The sequence below is a fragment of the Pongo abelii genome, chromosome 15 (genome assembly GCF_028885655.2).
Source record: "Pongo abelii isolate AG06213 chromosome 15, NHGRI_mPonAbe1-v2.0_pri, whole genome shotgun sequence".
Classification (NCBI taxonomy): Eukaryota; Metazoa; Chordata; class Mammalia; order Primates; family Hominidae; genus Pongo; species Pongo abelii.
The window spans coordinates 48,548,688-48,573,668 of NC_072000.2; positions in this window are offsets into that span (position 1 = coordinate 48,548,688).

The following is a 24,981-nucleotide window of genomic DNA, read 5'->3' on the forward strand; positions in this document are numbered from 1 at the left end:
CTCCAGGCCCCCTAAGGTCAGGTAGGTGAGCCTAATGTGGCACATTTCTCTCCTTTCCAGAATGTGTATGCATGTTTGTGTGTGTGTTGGGGATAGAGAGGGGGCCATGCGATCCCTACTCGGGAGATTCTTCTCCCTGCCAGCACTGATTCCATACAACAGAGAGTTCAGCCACAGGTAATGGAGGCCCAGACCCTGACTGCATATTCCTCTCATGGACCTAGATAAATTAAGTGCTGACCAGCTGTCTTTGGCAAAAAAAAAAAAAAAAAAAAAAAAAACCTGCTCAGACTGGTTAGAGATGGAGAGCTGATTCTCCAACTCATATCTCTTCTTTACCACTGTGGCCATCTCCTCCCAGCTTTACTTTTGCCTCTATGATGAGGTAGAGTGGTAATAAATGAATGAAGAAAATTCTCCCCTGTGTAACCTCAGCACCCTACTAAAAATGCCAGAGGTCCCAGTAGGAAGTAATTCCCTTGGTTCATTTGGAATCTCACTGGGTGCCAGAGGAGAAAATTCCTGACTATTTAGGATTCCTTCAATGTCCAAAACACACCCATTTCTTCAGTCTTACAACAATCACCAAAAATTTCAGAGAAAAAAAATCCCTGCCTTCATAGAAAAATTCTCCATCTTCTCCAGTGTCTCTTATAACAAGTCCCATGCAATTAAATGTATGATTAACATTAAATTAATCCACTATTAAGTTCAAAAGGGCTAGACATCAGAATCATAAATATGTTAGCTAAGATGTTTAGTTATTAATCTTTATGATTATAAAGGAAAAGTATTCTTAAGTGATAGCACTCAGACTGCCAGATAATTTCAAACTAGTGCTTTAAAGTCAGAAAAAAATCTGATTTAGAGCTAAAACTTAAAGGGGAAAAAAGAAAAAGGAAAATCTTCCTCAGACATTCCCCAGTCTTCTCTCCCCAAGCTTCTACTTTAATTGCAAACACTGCTGTGAGAACTATCAATTTCAGTCTTTCTTTCTCAACCAAAAACACTTTTAAGCCAAAGTAAACTCAAGCGAGAGGGGAAAGGTTAAAAACATTCCTTCTAATATTAAAAGCCATGTTGAGAACATACTTTCAAAACAACTCCTACCTAAACTCACTTGTCTCAACCAACAGAAAAAAAAATAATGATTGATTTTGAAGTGCTACAAGCAAAATGCGCTTCATCTCATGTTTCTTGTTTGTATGTGTGCACACATACCCTGCCTTATACCAGTAAGGATGTGGAGACATTCCACAAAAATATTTATTCAGTACAAGTCCACAAAATGTAAGAAAACCAAATTTCACAATAGGAATAAATTGGGGGGAAAAAGAAACATGAAAGTAAGAAATATGAGATGAACCCATAAATGAGATTAGCCTTAAAAGAAAAAGAGGCATATCAAAAGCCTGTTCATTTGTCAAAAATAAGCCAAACACTGGGAATTACATAAGTCACACCAAATAGGAAAACATGAACAATTGCTGTACATGCTTCTCGGTGTTCAGAAGATGAAATCCACCAATTCCATAGAAGAACAAAAAAAGATAGTTTCATGTAGATCTGAGAGATAGTAAATTGTGTAAGATGGTAAACAGCAGCATTAACAACAGTCTAACAAATGTGGCAGTGTGTCTTATAGGACTGTTTCCTTTAACACCTTCAAAGTAATCCAGTGATGTAATGTCAAAGTGCAACTTAGCAAAAGCATTTCTACAGGGGAGACCAGAAATGGAATGAGGTTCCCAGCTCTCTGCTTCCCTGGTATGAGCCAGGGACTGATTTTTGGAATGAACACTAAATCCTTTGGGCAAACCTGCATATATACTCTTTCAACCAAGTTTTCAGTAAGTATTGCACAATGATGAGCTCAGATAATGCCTCTTTCAAGTACCTATATTGTTATTATTCTATGTTACAGGCTAACCGCAGCTCCTTTTACTTTAACAGCCAGCCAAGCCAGGTAAAGTTGCCATCCTCTAATGGAACTGAGGTGCTTAAAGAAGATTTGACCCGAAGGCAATGAGACTTCTGCACAGATGAGGCCAAAGGAGTAGCTAAGTGACCTCCATTGAGAACTAAGTGCCCTCCCTTGAGTTCTAAGTACTGCTTAGAACTACCTTTGTTTCAACCAGGAGTTTTGGAGCCTCTGATTATATCATAACCAAATTATCCTACAACAAAAACTATCATCTTCATTTATAAGTTGGAAGAAAACAAAATCCTCTTAGAAGTACAAACATATATGCCAAGGAGCACTGCTGCATATCTACAAAAAGAGAAGTTGACACATGTATACAAAAGTTACAAAATCCTTAGTGAATATCAGGATTCCAATATCCATGACTCAGTGCAATGAATTTGCCAGGGAGCCTAAATTAAATTGAGGGTCATCTTAGGCATCAGTCTTCCAAAAAGCCTGCTCTGAACCCGAATGACAAGACTATCCTGAGATGTTAAAACAGCACCTATAAATACTCTCTCACAGCATTTATTACCCTGTACGTAATTGCCCACTTACTCTTTGTATTAGTTATGATGCATTCAACTTGAAGTAACAAAGACTTTAACCAATAGTGATTCAAGTAATAGGAGTTTATTTTTCTCAAATAAAAGTAAGTTTGCAGATAAGAGACTGCAGGTATTAGTTCAGTAACTCAATGGTGTCTCCAATTCTCTGGGCATTTCCTTCGTAGTCACTAGGTCCCTGCCAATGATTTACGTCCACATTTAAAACAGAAACAAACGGGTAAAGGAGACGAGAATGGATGGTGCCATCAGTGCCTGTTTCATTTACCAAGGCAACAAAATGTTTCCAGAAATCCTCCCAGAAATTTATTTCATCTTATTTCTCATTGGGCATAATTGAGTCAGGTGGCCAGCCCTCACTTCAAGGAAGGCTGGAGAAGTAGGTGACAGCATGACCATAAATGGCTTAGAGTCTCAGCCTTAGACTAATCATGATACACCATGATACACCATCTGGGACTGGGCACAGGATGGGGCAAGAAAGAAATGCAAAGTAAATATTGACTTTAAAACTAAAAGGCTTATTATGTTTCTCTATTTCTTAAATTAAATGTAAGCTTCTTGAGATTATATCTATTTCACTATTTTATTCCCCCAGAGCCTGGCACAGTGCATAGCTCACAGCAAGCACTCAGTGAGTAACAAAGGAAAAAAAGGAAGGAAGGAAGGAAGGAAATTTTTACTTGTCAGCTATCTATCAACACAGTTAACACTTGTGTAAGGATATGAGATCAATATTTATACATATTCTGAACACACCTGCATTCTGAAATGAAAATATTCTACTCCTCTTTATTCCCAATTTAGGCATTCAGTAAATGGTGTTACTGATGATGATAATGCTGAAAGTCTCTACAAGAAGACACTTCTGTGCAGAAAATAACAGTGCTGATATCAAAATATTAATAAATGTTAAAAGTAGGTAGATTTATTGGCTCCATGAATACACAAAGGCTTGTCCATTAAATAGGAAACTGATAAGAAGAACCTTGTCCTTTGGAGCCCAAAGAGGCATATGATAATTAAAGTTCACGTAATCAGGCCTTGTAAACTCAATTCTCTAAATAAATTGTTTAGAAAAAAATCCAAACCAAAGAATGATCATTTGTCCCTGAAAAAGTGGCGAAAAAAAGTATGACTGTGAGACACATAATTTGTAGAAGCAATCAACAAAATGCAAGCTTTATATTGGATTTAAACAAGAGCTTGCATCGAAGTTAAAGGAGTGTTCTTTATGGATTTAATTAAAATGCTGCATATGAGACCTTTCTAATCTTACTGTGCTGCGACTGTATTAAGACACTCACATCAAAATATTTACATTTAAATATTTTATAATATCACACTTTAAAATATTAATGATGCCACAAGTAATCAGTGACATTTCTATAGCCTTTTCTGCAGTAAGTTTGCAAGAAAATAGCAGTCTAACCGTGTTATCTCTAGTCAGCTACTTGAAATTCAGCTTAGCAAAAACACCAGCTTGCCCATTTCTACAATTCTAATGAAAACTCCTCTAAGAGCTTAACTTCTTGCTACTACAATTTGTTCTGATTCTGGTCTAGATAGTGGCACCAAAGGGAGGAAAAAAAAAAAAACTGCTCTTGCGTTGTTAAGTGCCACTACTGAGTTTAAATGCACTCCTTTTCAAAGAGATAGTTTTATTGAAAGGTTTCATTAAAAATATGAGAAAGGTAGCTGTAAAACATAACAAGTGAACAAGTCAATGTTATTGGTGTGTTCCTTACAGTGAAGGGATCTTTACAGATACCTAAGTGCTATTTAGAGACAGATGATGTTGCAAATATTGCATTTGTATATAATAATAGCCTTTGTAATTATAAGATTCATTTCTTAATTTTTTTTACTTGAAGGCATCAGAGAACTACTACTGCTCTATAGTCACAGCTATAACCTTTTTTTTCTGCTTTCTTTTTTCTTGTCACTGGCCAAAAGAGGCAACTGAGGAACACATGACTCAAACTCTCATCTCTATAAAATGTCAAGCACAAGTTTTGCAGTGATGATAAATATAGCACAGACAATAAAAGTTGGCAGCATCACCTTCGAATATGAAAGATGATTATTCCATTCTTTGTTCCTTAGAGAAGCTAATTATTAGGGCTAATCATAAAGGAAGTTAATGACTAGAGGAATGGCAGCCAGGTGACAGAGACTCCAAAACCTGCAAACTCCAGCATAAATTTGCTAAGGGATTTCAGATGCATCCAGCTATCAATTTCTCTACTGAAAAAAAAAAAAAGCCATCATACTCACACAATACTTTGAGAAGTACTGAAGATACATTATTATGCTACCTTCATGTGGAGTTAATTATGGAGGGATAAAATAGTGATAGTCCTAGGTTTGGGGTTGAGATAGGAAACACACAGTTATGTGATGAAATAAATTCCTTTTGGCAGGGGATTTTCTGACTTGCAAATAAAGATCATATAAAATAATGATGACTCACTCAGAGATATTTTTTAAAAATTGAAATCTCTTCTGAGCAATCTATACCAATGATGAAGCAGAAACTTGTTTTCTTTCTGATCATTCTAAGCCAGTTCTCAATGCTGTTTCTAATTGCTAAAAGAATTAACCCTTCTGATACTTCTGCCCATGTATTGTAAGTTTTTTCTCTTTTTCTCCTTGAAGAACATGTTTCTTGAAGAAAATTTCTTTTTCCTTTCTTGGAATTCAAAGTTTTATCAGACAGCTAACTGTCCTGATGATACCAGAGGTCAGGTCAGCATGCATATGTTCCTTCCTATAGAAGAGAAATGTCTACTGCATTTCTTTAAAATGTACTTAATTCATATTTAATATATTTGATGTGGTTTGGCTCTGTGTCCCCACCCAAATCTCATGCCAAAATGTAATTCCCAGTGTTGGAGGAGGGGCCTAGTGGGAGGTGATTAGATCATCCGGGTGGTTTCTATTGTTTTAGCACCATCCCCCTAGTGCTGGTTGTTTAAAAGTGTGTAGCACCTCCCCCTACTCTCTCTCTTTCTCCTTCTCTGGCCATGAAAAGACGTGCTTTGCTTCCCCTTCACTTTCAGCCATGATTTTAAGTTTCCTGAGGCCTCCCCAGTCATGCAGAACTTTGAGTCGATTAAGCTTCTTTTCTTCATAAATTACCCAGTCTCGGGTAGTTTTTTATGGCAATGTGAGAATGAACTAATACAATATTTAATGTGTTAAAACATATTTTACTGAACTTAAAGTAGCAGGATTTTTTAGTTTTTTTCTAAACATATCATTCAAAAAATTGGGAAGATAGGCTTGACTTTTCGAATCACATAATCTAGTGATTCTAGTAAGATAAAAAGCAGGGACACCAATGTGATACAACACATAAACCTGTTCTTTTACCCCAATCCACCTTTACTCATTGAGCCTCAACAGTAGATGACATTTTACAGAACATGCATGACTTTCTTCTCTGTATTTCAGAAATTTGCATTCTAAAGCCCAATGTCCCACAGCAATCACTGTCAAAGCACAAAAACAAATTGCCTGAAATAACTGGACAGGTTAGCTGGATCAGTGTGAATACTTCTAGACAGCTGACTGATATTTCACTTAGCTTTAGATCTGGAGATCCAAATTTAATAAATAAAAAGCTTTCAAGACAACAGGCACATTTTATTCTTCTCCCTCCAGCAAAAAGCAATTTAATTCAAGAAGTATTTAACAAGAATGTACTGTTATAAATGCTGTGGGGAGCTTTAGCAAAGTAGGAGATGGCATCCTATCTTCAAGTGGCTTACAATCAAATTGTATGGAGAAAGCATGCCTATTCATGAAATCACTAAATGACAATACTGTAATTGTGATAGGCAGAATTCTGAGATGACTTCCATTACCTCCCATACCTGATTCAGAAGGAGATTAAGTTTAGCAATTCGTGTGATGGGGAAAAAAAATAACTTTCATTTGGTTTAAGTAAGGTTAATGCAAAAATTCACAAATTGTATTCAACACTTTCTCTACAGAGTATTCAGAGCATATTTTAATCAGTCAGATGTTTAATATTAATTTAACTATTTGAGAGCACAAAAAGAGAACTGAGCTTACAAGCTTAGGGGTTGAGACAGGAGAATACATAAAACAATGAAATTACTGAGAAAATTTTCAGAAATAACTCCTATTATGCTATCTCTTGTCAACAGTAGTTCATTGACAAGAGATAGCATAGTAAGATACAAATGTCAAGAAAGCTTCTGTGAAGAGGTTGGTCTTGTTTAGATTCACTGTTAATAGAGAAAGTGAAGGCCACTGGAGGCAAGAAGGATAGAATGTATAAAGGCCCTGGAGGTAGGAAAAAGCACAACACTTCCATTTCAGCCACATTAATCTTTCCTTCCTTTAAGTTTTCATATGCTTTCTCATTCCTGTAACTAATCTGACACTAATTATATACTGTTATACTGGTTTTCTATTGCTTTGTAACAAATAACCACAAATTTAGCAGCTTCAAAAAACATCACTTTAAAAAAAATATATATATATAGTTCTGTAGTTCAGAAGTCCAGGTGGGCTCAAATGTGTTCTCTGGTTAAGGCTGAACTATATCAGGGTGCTATTTTTAGCATTGCTATTATTGCTTCTTGAGAAATTATTTCAGCAGCCTTTACTTCTCAGAATGTAAAGGCCTTAATGTAGAAATATTATATTTATATACTATTGATATGCTTCTGGTTGGGCAGCAATCAGTTTATTTATGGTCATCTGAAATCATTGTTTGTCCTGAAAAACATTTTTTGCCTCTCCCTTTGTTGCAGCTCTGTCCTGAAGTGATTGAGTATTTTGTTTTCCCCTTTTAGTTCTTCACAAGATAAATACCTGCAGAAAAACAATTGTCTCAAAAAATGGTTGTTGCTACAAAGCACAGAATAGTTAAAAATAACAATTAATATTCTTTCAAAAATCTTCAGAAGTTTAGACTTATATGACACAAATACATTCTTGAAAATTTGTCTGTGCCTCTGAAAGACTTCTACTCATTTCCCAAAAAGCACTTTTTAAGGCCATTTTTTCTGCTTTATGTTTTTCCTACCTCTGCCATCTTTCCTCCAGGAAGTTAAGGCTATGCCCAAAGAGTTTTCAGTAGTTGCCATATTCATAAATATAAATCAGTAAGAACAATCAAGAATAGGTGACTTCAATGTATATTTACAGAGGAAAACCATGGGTCATAAAAAATTTAGGTTTTAGTTCAATTCTTCCACTTACTGACAGTTCCGTCTTTTCTCTTTCCTAATCCCCAATTACCATATCTATAAAATGGAGGTAATCACCTACCCAGCAAAGGTCACAGAATCAAATTATGCCAAATGTATTAAAGTTATTTTCAAAGCAGCAAAGTGCTTTATAAATGCAATGCACTTAATTATTAGCAAATTGAGATGATAAATTATATACTATATGCTTGAATAACAGGGGCTCAAAATCTTATATTACTGCAAAGTCTAAGTCAAAATTGATTTCAAATCAATAAGCATTTATTGACTAACCAAATATAATGTATCTGACTCAACATGATTAGACCAAGATAAAAAATTTTATTTTATTTATTTTGTTTTATTTTTATTGAAAATCTATTATGATTAATTGTATACAGTATTAATATTATGTATGCTAATTAGCATTAAGTTGCCATGATAAGTGCTTCACATGTACTATGTCATTTAATTCTCAAAACAACCATAACCATAAGAGATAGAAATCATTCTCTTCATTCTACAGATGAGTCAGGCATTCAAGGTTCAGAGAATGCCAAATACCTGCTAAAGTCACACAACTAATAAGTAGAAAGCCCGAGATTCACACATAGTTGTACAGTCTCCAAAACCCCTGTAATTTACTCCTTCATATACATTAGAATACAATAAAGAATAGTATATAACAAAACAAAATGATGTGGTACCTTACTAACTGCAATAAGAGAAATGATCTGGACCAAGAAGGAAAGGCTACATGGAAGCAGTGATGTCGAATTGGAATATGAAGTGTAAACTTGTAGTTTGATTATTATTCCATGCAGCACTGAGTGTAGACTATGCACAGAATGGATACTTAATAAATGCTTCTGAAAAAATAAAATAAAAGCAATTTTCCTAGACCTGCTACAGAGCATTTAATTTCAGAAGTCTACCTTCTAAGTTCATTGTTCTATCTTTTCCTTGATGAAATAAACTTTCTTCTCTAATTTACATGCCCTGTTTGACATTTAGTTTGCATCACCCAGACATACATAGGAACAGATACTCTGAGTTCCTATTGATGTTATCATCACTCTGAACCATGTTCATATCGAGAATCCATTTGAAAATCAGCCACGTAAAACTCTCTAAATGAAGACTTATTAAATAGTTATGAGTTCCTAAAAGATTCAAAATATGCAAAAGGATTTACTCTAAAGGAATACTTTCAAAACAAGACTTCATAAATAATAAAGAGAAATTTCCAACTGGTTAAATGACAAACAATTAGCCCTTTAATGTTGACTATTATATTCTTCCATCCGGCAAGCTATTCATTTTTGCCTTTTAATTTGAACTAAAAGACCATTGGGCAAGATTTTATTTCCTTATTATACATTCTAGGTTTCATTCAGTGTATTGTTGAGGATATCAGGCAAAATGAAAGTTTTGTATTTTATTCTTTGCTAAATATTAAAATTGAGCAATCAAAATAATTAAAGCAATTTCTTTCTACAATCCTTCCAAAACTATCATTCTGCATCAGCCTAGACCCCTCATTTTATAAGTAATGAGAAACTCAGTTCAAACTGGTTTAAAAACTATAAAGAGGATTTATTGACTCTGGTAACTGGAAGGTTCGGAGGAATGGAAGACTTCAGCGTGGTTTGATTTATCAACTCAACAACAATATCAAGGCCCTGATTTCTTTCCCTTTCCCCTCTGCCTTTATTTCAACCAGCACCATCCAATATTTTTTCTTCTCTGGTGGTGACAAAAAAACATTTCCTGCATCATTTCCACATATTGAAATCACAGTGTCCAGAAGGAGTGAAAGTACTGATTTTTCAGATCCCAGCAAACATCCCTTTCCATCGAATACCCCAAATTTCCTAAGCCACTGTAGAAAGCACTGACTGATTGGCTTACACTTTTATTCTCTGAATACAGGGGCAAGAAGATGGGATTCACATGTCTGGGTTTAAAAACTCAGAACCCACCTTGGAATTGTGGATATAGTCATTTTCTAGACCTCTCATTATACCCCAACTGCATGGATAATACAAAATGAGAGCAAGAAATAAGAGATAGTGAGGACACAACCACAGTATCCACTATACAATCCTAACTGGCTAGTCTTTTTCTACATTTCAATAAATTGTTGTAAGTCTACATCATCCTTTAATCCACAAAATGTTCTAGGATCTTTCCAACAGCCACTCCCCCAGATTCCTCCTCTACATTCCATGAACATAAGAAGACTTGTATTCCTTCCTCATATTTCATGGAGTAAGCAGACTGGGAAAGCAGGCTTCAAACTGTAAATCAAAGTTAAAGTAAGAAAAGGCACCACCAATTATAACCAAGTATTTCATATACTAGCTTATCAAACATAGATTCCTGGACTCATACACTGACATGCTACAACACTGGCATTCCAAAAGGGATACACAGATAGTGAGAGAGGGAAAAATAAGTGGCTCCACATTTCTGAGCATAGCCAGCCTGTCCAGACCCTGTGGGCACTTTCCTTGGGGGCAGGTACCTGAGCAGCAGAGCATAATCCCACCTTTTTCATAAACTGGTAGCAATATTCATCTGTGTGGTGCCAACCTGTCCAGATACATGCTCAGTGGAAGACTGTGACATTAATGATTATTACACTAATACAAAAAAATGCTTTGGCTCAATTCCTCAAGGAGACATTATTTTCTGGAAGACGGCAAATTAATAGTATATATTTTAGTTGCTATGTGTCTAATGTACATTTTGACAACTAAAACAAACTGCATAAAAACCCTATCCTGGAAACAAAAGATCTATAAAGGAAGAAAACAAAGAAAATGCCTATTTAAGAACAGAATATGGTTCAGTTTGAGCAATTCATTTCAAAAAGAGAAAATCATCAAAATAAGCAGTTGTCTACACACATAACCATGACAGACATTCAACTAAATATCCTTTTATCTTTGTTTATGTGACAACACTTATTTTCACTTTCAAATGGACTTCTGTGTTCTGAACCCCGATTTAGAAATGATATATGTAGCAAAGTTTCATAAAATTCATCAACCAGAAAAGCAAAGCTTTTAAAATCTCATTTAAACATGATTTGTTTGTCTAGTAACCAAAATACATTTTCTAATTTAAACTCAAAAAGCTTAATTAATTTAAATGCCACCTTGATTACTATTGATCCAATGAAAGAATTTACTAACATGCTGACACAGTTGAATGCTAGTCTCTTTGCTTTTTTGTTATTTACCACTCTATAAAAATCACTGGATAATGTAAGAATCATGGTTTTGTGCTCCAAGCTAGAAAATTTCTCATATAGCCATTATTACTGGGTAGAATTATAGAATCTTGTCTACTTCCGTTCACAAATTTTTACTAATAAACATGTTGTCTTTTAAGAAGAAATTGTTTTCACTCTCAAAATATTTTTCCCTCTAGTCTCCCTTGCAAAGGACAAAGAAAAGTCTTAGATAAAAGAGGCAACAGCTTGGAAGTCTTAGTATATTCTCTCTCTGGCAAACCTCTTGTTTCTCATTTCTCATGAGAACTGATACTTTCAGTGAAAACATGCTTTCCAAAAATGAATTTTGCTGAATGGTGCAAAGAAAAGTCATAGTTTGAGTAAATTTGTTTTCTAATTATGAAAGGCAGCTGATAGCATAGGACAATTGAGGCAATTATAGTGATTTTTATTAATTTGCTATTACTATTAGCACTTTGGTAAACATCCTCCTTTGAGAAATGAAGATATTTTTCAATTACCATAAATAATGGCTGATATTTCAAGTAATTTGTTTGCTGATCTGAGTTGGAGGCTGGAGGCCTAGGTCAGGCTGAAAGTAGAGTATACTGACCAGAGGTCCAGAGTATAGACACAAGGTTTATCAAGACACTATGACTAGGCAGTCTAGTGGAGGCATTACAACATGGGGACTAGGCACAGAGACAGAGGCCATGTGTGAGCTGGAAATGTTAGACAAGAATATACGGCAGAGATGAAGAGAATTTGAAATGGAATGGTCCCCTAAACCTCATTGCAATTCCAAGATGCCCTTTTAAGAACACCTGAGACTGCTGGCAGTAGATAGGGAGGGCCTATTTAGAGTGGCGAGCTGCCTCAGATATACATGAGAAGCTCACGGGAGTCTCTGCTTGGACTACAGGTTGAGTATCCATTATCCAAAATGCTTGGGGCCAGAAGTGTTTTGAATTTCAGATTTTTTTAGAATTTTGTAATATGTGCATTATACTTACTGGTTCAGCATCCCTAATCCAAAAATCTGAAATCTGAAATGCTCCAGTGAACATTTCCTCTGAGTGCCACATCAACACTCAAAAAATGTTGGATTTTGGAGCATTTGGAATTTTGGATTTTCAGAATGTGATGACTTTAGGCTGTCTTGACTAGGAAGAGAGGGCCTAGAAACAGTTACTGGAATCCCAATTCCTATCTGCAAATTCATAAATAGGTGTTTTCAGTGTGAATCTCTTAAAAAAAACTTAGATTGGTCACTCTCATCTTCTGGGAGAGAAAGGTGCTTTTCATGATCTCATAAAGAAGCCTCTAACGAAGTTCACTTTCCTCCTATTAGGTATTGGGAAAAATATATTAAACATATAACAATAAAGACTTATTCTTTAGAGAAAATTTATCATTTTGACAAAGGTATTAAACTCTTTCAGTGAAAACAAAGTTGCCTTAGGTATAGGTTCAGAAGACTGAAAAAAATTCAAAGTTCAGGTTGAGTATCCCTACTTTATGGTTTTCCTACAGATTCAAGCAAAAATGACTCTCTGCTCTTTTAAATACAACCAACTCTTTCCCTGTAGACCCAAGTAGGTAAATAACATAATAATTAGTTGATCATCGTCATTTCTTTTTTAAAAAAAAAACATAGTATTTATGAAATCAAATAGCTTTTGCTTCAAGTTTCAAACATCTTTGAAAACGTAGTTAAATTTGATGATCACATTCTCTTTGAAATATAAACCAGCTTTTTAAAATCCCTTCCTTTTGAAATGCAATAAAAATCTGAAAATGCATTTTTCATCAGAAAGAAATTTTCATTAAAAGTGCAGATGGACTACATCTTACAGAACATTGGCATTTCTGGAAAAATAATCTGGGAAATACAGACATCTACTATACTTACTGACTTTATTCATAATATTCAAAGACATAGGACATTGAGATGATCGCAGCTCTTGCAGCTAAAAGGGAAGAAATTAATTTACTCGGATTCCCGACTTTAGCAAATAAAAACAAAAGAAATTAAGTGACTCTCTCAAGGTCACAGTTAGTAAATTGAGGAAATAACATTAGAATCCAAATTCTATGCCTCCTAATGAAGTATTTCTTCTAAAATGTTACTTTTAAATTGGTTGTAGATAACTGAAAATAAGGTTTATGATCACCACAAATATTTTTGAATTACTTATTTTAGAGAATTGTCTTTCAAATCAAATAATATATATTATACTCAAAAAAAGTTGCAATGGTATCTGTGGGACTTCAAAAATTAAAGAAGAAGGGGTTGCTAAGGAGTCATTCTGCTTATATCACATCCCCTTTCTGCTACTCTCCTGCAGAACGGAATGTGTATCAGTAGATACAGAATAAGACCAAAATGAATCAAATCCAAAAATTTAAGATAAAACGTGGCTGAAGCAAAAGAAAAATAAAAACAAGAAAAAAATTGGAAAGTAGAATGGATACAAGAAATGGGCACCTTCATTGTGTAAGATAGCAACAATTAACAACACAAGCATACCTAGGAGACACTGCAGGTTGGGTTCCAGACCACTGCAGTAAAGTGAATATCACAATGAAACAATTTGTATGAATTTTCTGGCTTCCCAGTACATATAAAAGTTATGTTTACACTATACTGTAGTGTGAAATAGCATAATGTCTCAAAAATATACAAATAGCTTAATTTAAAAATATTTTATTCCTTAAAAATGCTAACAATCATCTGAGCCTTCAGCGAGTCATCTATTTGCTTGTAGCGTATCCTGTCTCAATGTTGATGGCTGCTGACTGATCAGAGTGGTGGTTGATAAAGGCTGGTGTGGCTGTGGCAATAAGACAAAAATGATGGGTAAAATATTTCAAGGTGCCAACTCAAGGTATGAAAGAATTACCAGGGCCCCCACTTGACTACCCCTAAACATCTATTTTTATCCTCCTTTCTCTGGGAAACTATCAAAACTGCTGCCTCATCCACCTCTTCCTGAATAACCAAAGGCCCCCTAAGGGAAAAGTTGTCCCATACTTACTTGCCTATCTGGGTTTCCATCTTCTGCCAGATCTTGGTCTCATAATTAATTCTTCTCAATCCTTGTTAGATTTTTAAGTATACATATAAAACTGGGTAGCAGGGCTGATACTTTACTATTCCGCAATGGGAGGGCTGTTCCAGAGAACTAGGTCTACCATAACTGGAACTAGAAGTCAACAGAAAAATTTCTTAAAATTTCATTTCCCTAGCCCTCATGCTCTCCTGGCTACAAATAGCAGTTTCCCTCAAAGTCTCTTTCCCATCCACCCCATAAACTTTTCAGCAAAACATTTTCAAATTCTTCTGGAAACAAGCTAGTTTTCCCTTCTTTCATGTCTCTTATTTTTCCTTACCAACAACTCTTTGTTTAAATAAGCTAGCCTCTCTATTTCCTTGAGTTCGCCCTTTCAACCATCACTTTGATCATCATAAAAAACAAGGACAAGAAGCAGATTCTCTGCCTGGTGGGAATATGGGTAGTTTTTATATCTTTATTGTTATCTGTATTTTCTAAAGTTTCTGCAACAAATGTGATTTTTTTAAATAACCATTTTTAATGTTGTAATGCTTAACAGATCTCAGAGCATATGCTATTATTTCCCACCTATGCATAATTTGATATTTACTTGTGCTAAATCAAGTCAGCATGATCTATTTGCACAAGTGAATTCCCTGTTTCCTTAGGACTTTAAAACTCTGCAGCTGCTGTCATGTAGAAAACGAATTCCCATACAGGTATCCTTGCTTTAATAACAGACTCACAATTCTGTTTCCAGGCTTCCCTTTTAGCTTTCACTTTTATTTATTCGGCACTCCTTTTCCCTTTTCTCAGTATTTAATTGGGATATCATTTTTAAAAATATTTTCGGATGCATTTTGATATCATGTAAATAACATTGTCCTGTGACTCACTGCCCACTCCTTGACCTAGAAAGGACTGACACCAACTGGAACAGTATACTTACTGCTCAGCACTGACTGAGAAATTAGATTTTTAAAAAATCCCTAAGAAGATAATGGTCTAGAAAGCAAGCCTTGACAGAAAAAGAAATTCATTTTTTTTTTTGACACAGTGTCTTGCTCTGTTGCCCAGGCTGAAGCGCATCATGGCTCACCACAGCCTAGAACTCCTAAACTCAAGCCATCTCCCTGCCTCAGCCTCCCCAGTAGCTGGACTATGGGCAGGTGCCACCACACCAGCTAATTTTTTTAATTTTTCTTCTGTAGGGATGGGATCATGATATGTTGCCCAGGATGGTCTCGAACTCTTGGCCTCATGCAATCCTTCCACCTAGGCCTCCCAAGTGCTGGGATTACAAGCATGAGCCACTGCACCTAGCTTTTTAAATTTATTTAGTTTTTTAGAGATGGGATCTCACTCTGTCACCCAGAAGTGCAGTGGTGCAATTATGAATCACTACAGCCTCAAACTTCTGGGCTCAAGTGGTCCTCCTACTTCACCCTCCTGAGTAGCTGGGACTAAAGGTGTGTACCACATACCATGCTAATTTTTAAAAGTTTTTTAGAGATGAGGTCTTGCTATGTTACCCAGGCTGGTCACAAATTCCCGGCCTCAAGTGATCCTCCTGCCTAGGCCTCCCAAGGTGCTGGGATCATAGGCATGAGCCACCCCACCTGACCTGTTTTATAAATTCTTAAAGCTCCAATTAACATATCAAGAGCTAAGCCTCAGTCTCTGGACATGAGGAGAGATAGCTCGGGCTGTGATATAAAGCTGTTCCTGCCACACCAAAAGCAGGAGACCCTGCCCATTGAGGCCCCATAGACTGCAGAAGGGAGAGGGAGACAGAAATAAATGAAAACATAAAGACATACACCTGGCATAAAATTTCAGGGAGGAGGTATATAAGAGAAATTGAGAAATCTTGTGTGACATATCCCATTTGGAACTCTGCAAACTAGAACACAGGAGAGCCCCACACAAATGCAAGATGCTACATCAAAGCGATGTCAGTGATATGACATAAACAGGTAGAGAGAGGACTAGAATAAGCACTCCTTAGCCTCCCTTTGCTGTTAGGTGATATAGAAGGGACCTTAAAGTCACTGCAAGCCCAGAGAAAGGAGCTGAGATGAAGGCCTGTGGAACTCTCATGGAACCATACTGGTGATGAGCAATGACTGTTCCAGCAGGTGTAAACTTGATATTCACAGGCTGGGTGGGGAGCATGGTTTAGACTCAAAGAGCACTACAGTTCAGTGACAACCATTGTAAGGTACATGGATGTGCTTTGGTCAAAGAATAGGCCCAGGTAAACATCCTGCATGACTCGGCGAGTTTATAACGTAGGCGCACAATTCCATGTAAAATGTAAACACAGCTATGTAGTCATAACATGGGAAGGCCATCACTTGGCTCTAGGCCACTATTGTCTGTAAAATGTATAATTGCCCTGCTGACACGGTATAGGCATACTCACACCCAGAGAGAGAAAGAGATAGAGGGCCAAAACTGTCCATCTTTGAAGACGGACAGTGGGGAGCCAGGACACAGCTCGGCTTATTTGCACCCAGAGGGAAAGATTTAAGCTGCTGACCCTGATGTCAAGGGAGAGCTGGCCGTGCAGTTGTGCATGAGAGTGGCCAGAGCAGGCAGCCACAGAGACAGGGACAGACAGTGTAAGAGGGCTACTAAATAAAGCCATATTTCACCTTCCTCTGGACCCCCGAGTGTTCTTTCAGCTGTCTATCACTCATTCACTCATTTCCTTCCAGACCTCAGCATGAGCTGGAACCCGACCCTGGACCTGACAACCATGGTGGTGCCAAATCTACAAGGGTGACCAAGCTCTGCCTGATGCAAGAAAATAAAGTGCAATTTTGTCTGGCATGCTTTGGCAGACCCCACTCCAAGGGGCCAAAACCTATATCATGATGTATATACTGCAGTAGGTACCAAAAAGGCGCAAAGGAAAGCAAAGAACCTCCTGGTAGATTCAAGGTTCTTCCTACCCAGCTCCACAAGGTGCTTTCATTGTCCCCACATACCAGGCACCATCCATCTCAAAGTGGTATCTATACCCCCATGTTCATAACAGCATTATTCACAATAGCCAAGATGTGGAAACAACCTAAGTGTCTGTTGAATGAATGAATAAAGAAAATGTGCTATATACACACAATGGAATATTATTCAGACTTAAAGGAGAAAAAAGAGGAATGGGAATATGAATTTCTGAGCATTTACAAAAGAGAATGAATTTTTTAAAAGATACTATTTAAACTGGCAGAGACTCAGACTCAATTGATTCAAAAGTTAGGTTTCTTCCTTTTTATCTCTACCAGCCAGGATAATGGGGTTCATGAGAAAAACTGTATCTATTGTAGAAAATAAACATTAATTAAGCCCAAAAATATACCTACTCGTATATAAACATTTGATTTATGACAAAGATGGCACTGCAAAGTGATGGGAAAAGATCCTTTTCAATTTATATAGCTGAAACAATTAGATTATCTTATGAGGAAAAACAGAACTTGACCCCTACATTGTTCCATACACACATATCAATTTTAGATGGTGAAACAAGATGTCTTTTAGAACTGTGTGGCTCAATTTGACAGCCACTAGCCACATGTGGCTATTAAACACTTGAAATTGACAAGTATGAATTCTACTACGGCTATAAGTGTGAAATGCACATCAGATTTCAAAGTCTTAGTATGATTTATAAAATGTAAAATACTGATAATTTTTACATTGAATAAATGTTGAAATGCTAATATTTTGGGTACGCTGGGTAAAATAAAATACATTGTTTAAATTCACTTGATTCTACTTTTTTAAGTATGAAAAATTTTAAGCTAAATATCTGGTTCTCACTATATTTCTCTTGGACAGCTCTAAGACATAAGGTATTATTGGAGAATGTCTTCTTAACTCAAGTTAGGAAAAGATTATTTAAATGAGACAGAAAATTCACTAATCATAGTGAAAAAGAACGATAAATTTTACTACACTAAAATTAAAACTCTTATTCATCAAAATGCACTATTAGGAAAATTAAAGGTAAGCCACAGAGTGGGAAAATATTTTGGCAACACAAAAAACTAGCAAAGGGTCAGTAGACAAAATGTTTTTTAAAAAGTCTGCTACAAATCAGTAAGAAAAAGAAAGACAACACAATTTTTAATAGACAAGATAATTTAATAGGAAATTTATAAGGAGGAAATCTGAATGGTCAATAAGCATATGAAACAATACTCAGCCTTATTATAATCATAAGAATACAAATTTAAACCACAATGAGATATGACTACACATCTACCAGATATGCATAAAATGGAAAAACTTGACAATGCCATATTTTGGTCAAGATATTAAATCACAGGAAATCTTCATACAGATTTCAGATTGGTGCAATCAATTTGAAAATTAATTTGCCATTATCAACCAAAAGTTGAAGAAAAACACTAAGCAATTTCCTCACCTAGGTATGCACTTAGAAATATACAGATCAAAACCTCAATGAGATAACACCTCTCACATGTTAGATGGCTCTTATCAAAAAAAACCAAAAGATAAGTGTTGGCAAGGATGTGAAAGATTGGGATCTTTATACACTGTTGGTGAGAATGTAGAATTGTGTAGTCACTATGGAAAATAGTATGGAAGTTTCTCAGAATGTTAAAAATAAAACTACTATATGATCCAGCATCTCACTTCTGAGTATATAACCAAGAGAATTGAAATCAGGATCTCAAAGAGCTAACTACACCCCCATGTTTATTACAGCATTATTCATAGTAGCCAAAATAGGGAAACAACCTGAATGTCTGTTGGATGAATGGATAAAAAAAAACGTGGCATATATATACAATGGAATATTATTGACACTTAAGGAAGAAAGTTCTGCCATTTGTGGCAACATGGATAAAACAGGAGGGCACTATGCTAAATAAGATAGGCCAGTCCAGTCACAGAAGGACAAATATGCATGATTCCACTTTTAGGAGGTCTCAGAAATAGTCAAAGTTAGAGGAAGAAAATATGATAGTGATTGCCAGGGACTGGAGGAAGGAGAAATGTGGAATTTTTGCTCATTGAGTATAGTTTTAGTTACCTAAGATGAGTAAGTTCTAGAGAACAGCTGTAAAACATCGTGCCTAAAGTTAAAAATATGGTATTGAGAACTTTAACAGACATTAAAAGGATAAATCTTATGTTAAATGTTCTTACCATAAACACACACACACCACAAGAAAAGTTTTGGAATGGGTAGATATGTTTAGTGTCTCGATTGTGGCAATGGCATCACATGTGCACGAATATGTCCAAATGCACCAAAATGTATACATTAAATATGTGCAGTTTTATGTAAATCAGTTATATCTCAATAAAGCCTTAAAAATGCTATTGCATACTTACTAGATTTGGAAGTTTTCTTTGCAGCAAGAATTCTTTGACATTTATTTGTCTTGACCATTACTTAAAGGCTATTCCACAGTCATATTTATAAAGTTTCTCTCTAGTTTTATTTTTCTAACGAGCATTAAGAATTTAGTATTTGCTAAGGGACCTCCCAAATTTATTCCACTTTAAAATGTTGTATTAAATATGAATCCTAAGATGTTGAATAAGGCTTGGACTATCTGAAGTACTTGTTACTCCTGTATTTATAAGATTTACTTCTGGTATGATTTTCTGCTGTTATATAAGTATTACTTAAAGTTCATGACAATACTAAAATAATTTGTTAAGCCTTTATCTACACTTAATACATTTTTCCGTATTTATGTTATAGTCTATAATTAAAACCACTAGAAAAAAGAGCTACCATTTTCCTTGCTTATTTAAGTAATAGTGTGTTAAGTTTGCCACCCTGCTATAAGTTATTATATAGCCTACTTCTTTCTTGCGACCATTTCAGCTATGACATCCTGCTCCTTTTACTCTGGGACAAGATTTCAAGAGATACAAATTTTTGTTATCACTATGTCCATCCAAATAATTCTCAACAATCCAGCCCAACCGTATCTTAATATTTAAATACCTAGATATAACCATGACGTTATCAATTAATTTTTAGTCTCTGCATATACGAGCATTATTTCCTCTGCATTCAGGTTGAATATTGCTAATTAAAATACTACTTTGAGAATGCCATAAAAAAGAAGTTTTAATCTCTCTAAAACTCACAAAAATGTTTGGTATTCAGTTAATTTTTTTAATCAGTAAAATATATCAGAGGAATTACTCTCAATCGAAAACCTTAGATTAGGCTCTCACCTGTTGTATTACTGTTCTGAGGCTTCCTTAAAACAGTACTACAAACTTAGTGACTTAAAACAGCAGAAATTTATTCTCTCACAGTTCTGGAGGACAGAAGTCCAAAAGCAAGATGTTGGCAGAACCACACTCCCTCCAGAAGATCTAGAGGAGAAAACTTCCTTGCCTCTTCCAGGTTCTAGTGGCTGTGGCAATTCTCGGCTTTTTTGGTTTGTAGCCATATCACTCTAATGTTCATCTTTACATAGTATTTTCCTTGGTATGTCTAGGGCTTCTCCTCATCTATCTCTTACAAGGACATTTGTCATTAGAATTAGGGCCCACTCAGGTAATCTAAGACGATTTCATCTGAAAAACTTTAACTTAATTACATCTGCAAAGACATTTTTTCTAAATAAGGTCAAATTAGGTCAAATTCACAGTTCGAGAAGGAGATCACCCATTCAATGTTGTTAGGTCTATTATGAAGGAAAAAAGAAAAATGAAGAAGGAAAGAAGGGAAAAGGGAGAGAAGGAGGGAGAAAGGAAAGAAAGATTATAGGAAATTAAAGGGATACAAGTACAATAGGAGTAATGACATTGTTTTGCATGGGCTTCCATAGTTAAGTTTCTAACAAAAGTTATATATAAATATGTATATACACATTGTCATATCCCACACATTTATTACAGACTTCTAGGAGAACAGTATCTAGGTTTTATTTAACTTTCAATCCCAAGCCCTAACCTAGTTATACCTTACATAGTAAACAAGCAGGAAATAATGCAAAAACACTTAATACATATTATATAAAATAAGTCTATAGTTACTTATGGATATAAAATCATTCTGTAGCTACTTGCAGACCACTAGTTTTGCCTGGGCTCAGAACTGGCTTCAGCAACATCAGTTGTAATTAGTTACAACTGATGTTGTTGACAGATGTTCCTGCTTTATTTTGCTTCGTTGCCTGATGTTCTTAAAAATATATTATTTTCCTATAAGACAACTGAAAATCAATCATTGTGTTAAACACTGACAACAAAAACAACAGAAAATTGAGATCTAGGGAGAGAAAGGAAAAAGTTAAGTAAATGATAAAACAGATGTGGGTGTTTTTGCTTCGGGAAACGTAAAGGGAAAGTACAAAGGTAAAGAGAGAAATTGACGAAGTGCTAGTTAAAGCATTCTGACAGGTCCTAGAGGATTTTATAAGAAATCCACACGAATAGCACCAACCCATGAACGGTAAAGAGTGGAGACCCTCAAGGAATTGACCACAAGATGGAGAAAAAAATTCTCTTACATAAAGGTAGAATTGGAATGGTTTATCTTACAAAGAGAAAATAGCCCACCTACACACAACTTCTTAAAGGAAAAAGAAATTGTAATGTCAGAGATATAAAATCAGGCCGGGCGCAGTGGCTCATGCCTGTAATCCCCACACTTTGGAAGGCCGCAGCGGGTTTCGAGACCAGCCTGGCCAACATGGCGAAACCCCCGTCTCTACCAAAAATACAAAAAGTAGCCGGGCGTGATGGGCACACCTGTAATCCCAGCTACTCAGGAGGCTGAGGCGGGAGAATCACTTGAACCCGGGAGGCGGAGGTTGCAGTGAGCCGAGATCGTGCACTCCAGCCTGGGCGACAGAGCGAGACTTCGTCTCAAGAAGAAAGGGAAAAAAAAGCCCGCCAGGGTGACTCACGCCTGTAATCCCAGCACTTTGGGAGACCGAGGTGGGAGGATATCCTGATATCAGGAGTTCGAGACCAGCCTAGCCAAAATGGTGAAGCCCCATCTCTACCAAAATATACAAAAAAAATAGCCAGGTGTCGTGACACGTGCCTGTAATCCCAGCTACTCGGGAGGCTGAAGCAGGAGAATCGCTTGAACCCGGGAGGCAGAGGTTGCAGTGAGCCGAGACCACGCCATTGCACTCCGGCCTGGGCGACAGAGTGAAGACTCCGTCTCAAAAAAAAGAAATATAAAATCACTGTCAAAGGTATACAAAGCCAACTCTGTAAATTGTAAAATAAGTCATGAGTCTATCCTTAGAGATGACAAAAAGCACACTTCTTTGAATAAAAATTCAAAACAGGATTATTTTGTTATCTTCAAGTGCCAGTCACTATCCAGCTAGTATTATGCCTGCTCATTTGCTCACAGAAATGTGTGTTTGTGCATGTGTGCATGCGTGTGGGTACTAAGTGAACAAAATCATTTCACTCTGTTTCAGTTGCTTGAGATTCCAGTTAGAAACAACTGTAGTTTCTTTCTTGGTATGTGTGATTATCTGAAAATTACGCCAATACACAACTTGCTATCATTTTTAGAAAAATTCCTGAGAGATTATCCAGTGAGTTAAGAAGGATAAAATTTGCATAAGAATATTGTCACCATTGAAAAACTTAATCTTCTGGTAACAATCAAAACCCAAATGTACTTATCTACCTCCTAATATCCAAAATTCCCAGTGAAGAGATAGCAAATATATATATATTTTTATCCTATATATAAAATATATATTATATATTATATACTATATATTAATTATAATATAATATATAATATATAATATATAATATGTAATATTATTTATATTATATATAAAATATATACATATATACATATACATATATACATATATACATATACATATATACATATACATATACATACATATATACATATACATATACATACATATGTATACGTATACATATACGTATATATGTATATATATACATATATACATATATACACATATACATATACTATATATGTATATATATACATATATACACATATATACATACATATATACAAATATATATATACAAATATATATTTATATAAATATATATTTATAAATATATTTATAAATATATATTTATATTATATATTATCTATAATATATATTTATATATATTATCTATAATATATATTTATATATATTATATATAATTTATATATATTTATATATAAATTATATATAATATGTTATATATAATATATATTATAGATAATATATAAAAATTATATATAATATATATTTTATATATGTAAAAATATATATATTTATCCATATATATATATATATATGCTATCCAGCCCAGGCTGGAGTGCAATAGCATGGTCTCGGTTCACTGCAACCTCTGCCTCTCAGGTTCAAGCGATTCTCCTGCCTCAGCATCCTGAGTAGCAGGGATTACAGGCACATGCCACCACGCCCGGCTAATTTTTTGTATTTTTTAGTAGAGACGGGGCTTCACCATTTTGGCTAGGCTGGTCTCAAACTCGTGACATATATATATACATATATGTATGTGTGTATATATATATATGAGACAAAAAAAACCTAAAAGCAGTAATTATGGGAAAAGGAATGTTCACTGAGCAGAGATCCTAATGATTTTTTCAGAAAGGTGGAAAGGAAGCAGCAAACTATTTTATAAAGCTTCCAGCAAGGCCTGACGTGTAGGTGGTGGCTGATCCATCTAAATGGCCCAGAAGAAGTACGAGAGTCAAGCCAGAGGTATAAAGAAGGGTAATGGAAAGAGGAGCTGAAATCGGTAAGACTTATAAAAGTCTGCCTGTAGAATTACACCCTTCCTGTTTTCTCTCTTTGCTCCCCATTCTGGCTCTCCACTGAGAGGTGCTGTGTTTACTTCCATTCACAAGCCATGCCATCTGCTTTAAAGAAATTGATCTTCTACCTCTGGCCCATCAGAGTAAACCCTTTATCCTTTCGGAAATAATCCCTGCAGCTTCCCTGCAGGCTGCTCCTCTCTGCCTTATACAAAAAAATTCGTAGTCAGCACTTCCAGATGCAATACCTTCTCCATGAATATGAATAGAAAATCAAAACTCATTAATATTTCAGAGAAAGACACACACAAGTGAAAAACTAAGGCAAACAAAATGAATTTACCCAAAAACATTGATAATTCAGGAAAACAGAGAACAACTTAATTTTTCTCAGGATGGAAAACATACTGTAACCATAAGATTAGAATAGGATTCTATGCCAGTGGAGCAATTAGAGAACTTTTAATATTGCCTTGGAAAGCTAAAATATGTTTGCTGAAATTTAGGAGATAAAAAACAGAAGAGCTAAAAGGTGAAGTTGAAAAAAATGAGAATGAAAATGTGAAAGAAAAAAAATGAGAGACAGACCAGTGCTTCTCAAATATTAATGTGAATACAAGGTACCTAGAGATCATGTTAAATGCAAATTCTGATTTCATAGATATGAGATGCTGCATTTCTAAGAAGCTCCCGAGTGATGCCATTTCTGTTGGCCCACCAGCCACATTTCAAGTAGTAAAGACTTCAGAGATATGTGCTTGTGAAATTTCAGAACAGCCAAAGAAAATTAAAAAAAAAAAAAGAAGGAAAGACTAAGAGTAGAGTCCAATGTCAGTCTCAAACCATTACTTGAGGGAATTAAAAAGGAACTCAAAGTGGGTCCCGTCAGTGAGGACCCAGGTTCAGTCCTCATAATGCTCTCCCTCCTGGCCGCTCTCCAGCAACTCCAAGTTTCTCCAAGCAACTTGAAGACTATTGCATTTCAAGACAGGATTTGTTCTCTTCAGCTTGTTTACTTTTCAGACCAATTCAGACAATCATGATTAATTCAGTGCTTTGTCTTTTAGGAAGACAAAATTTCATAATGGTAGAATTAAGACTAGGTCATACTAACCTGTACCAAAT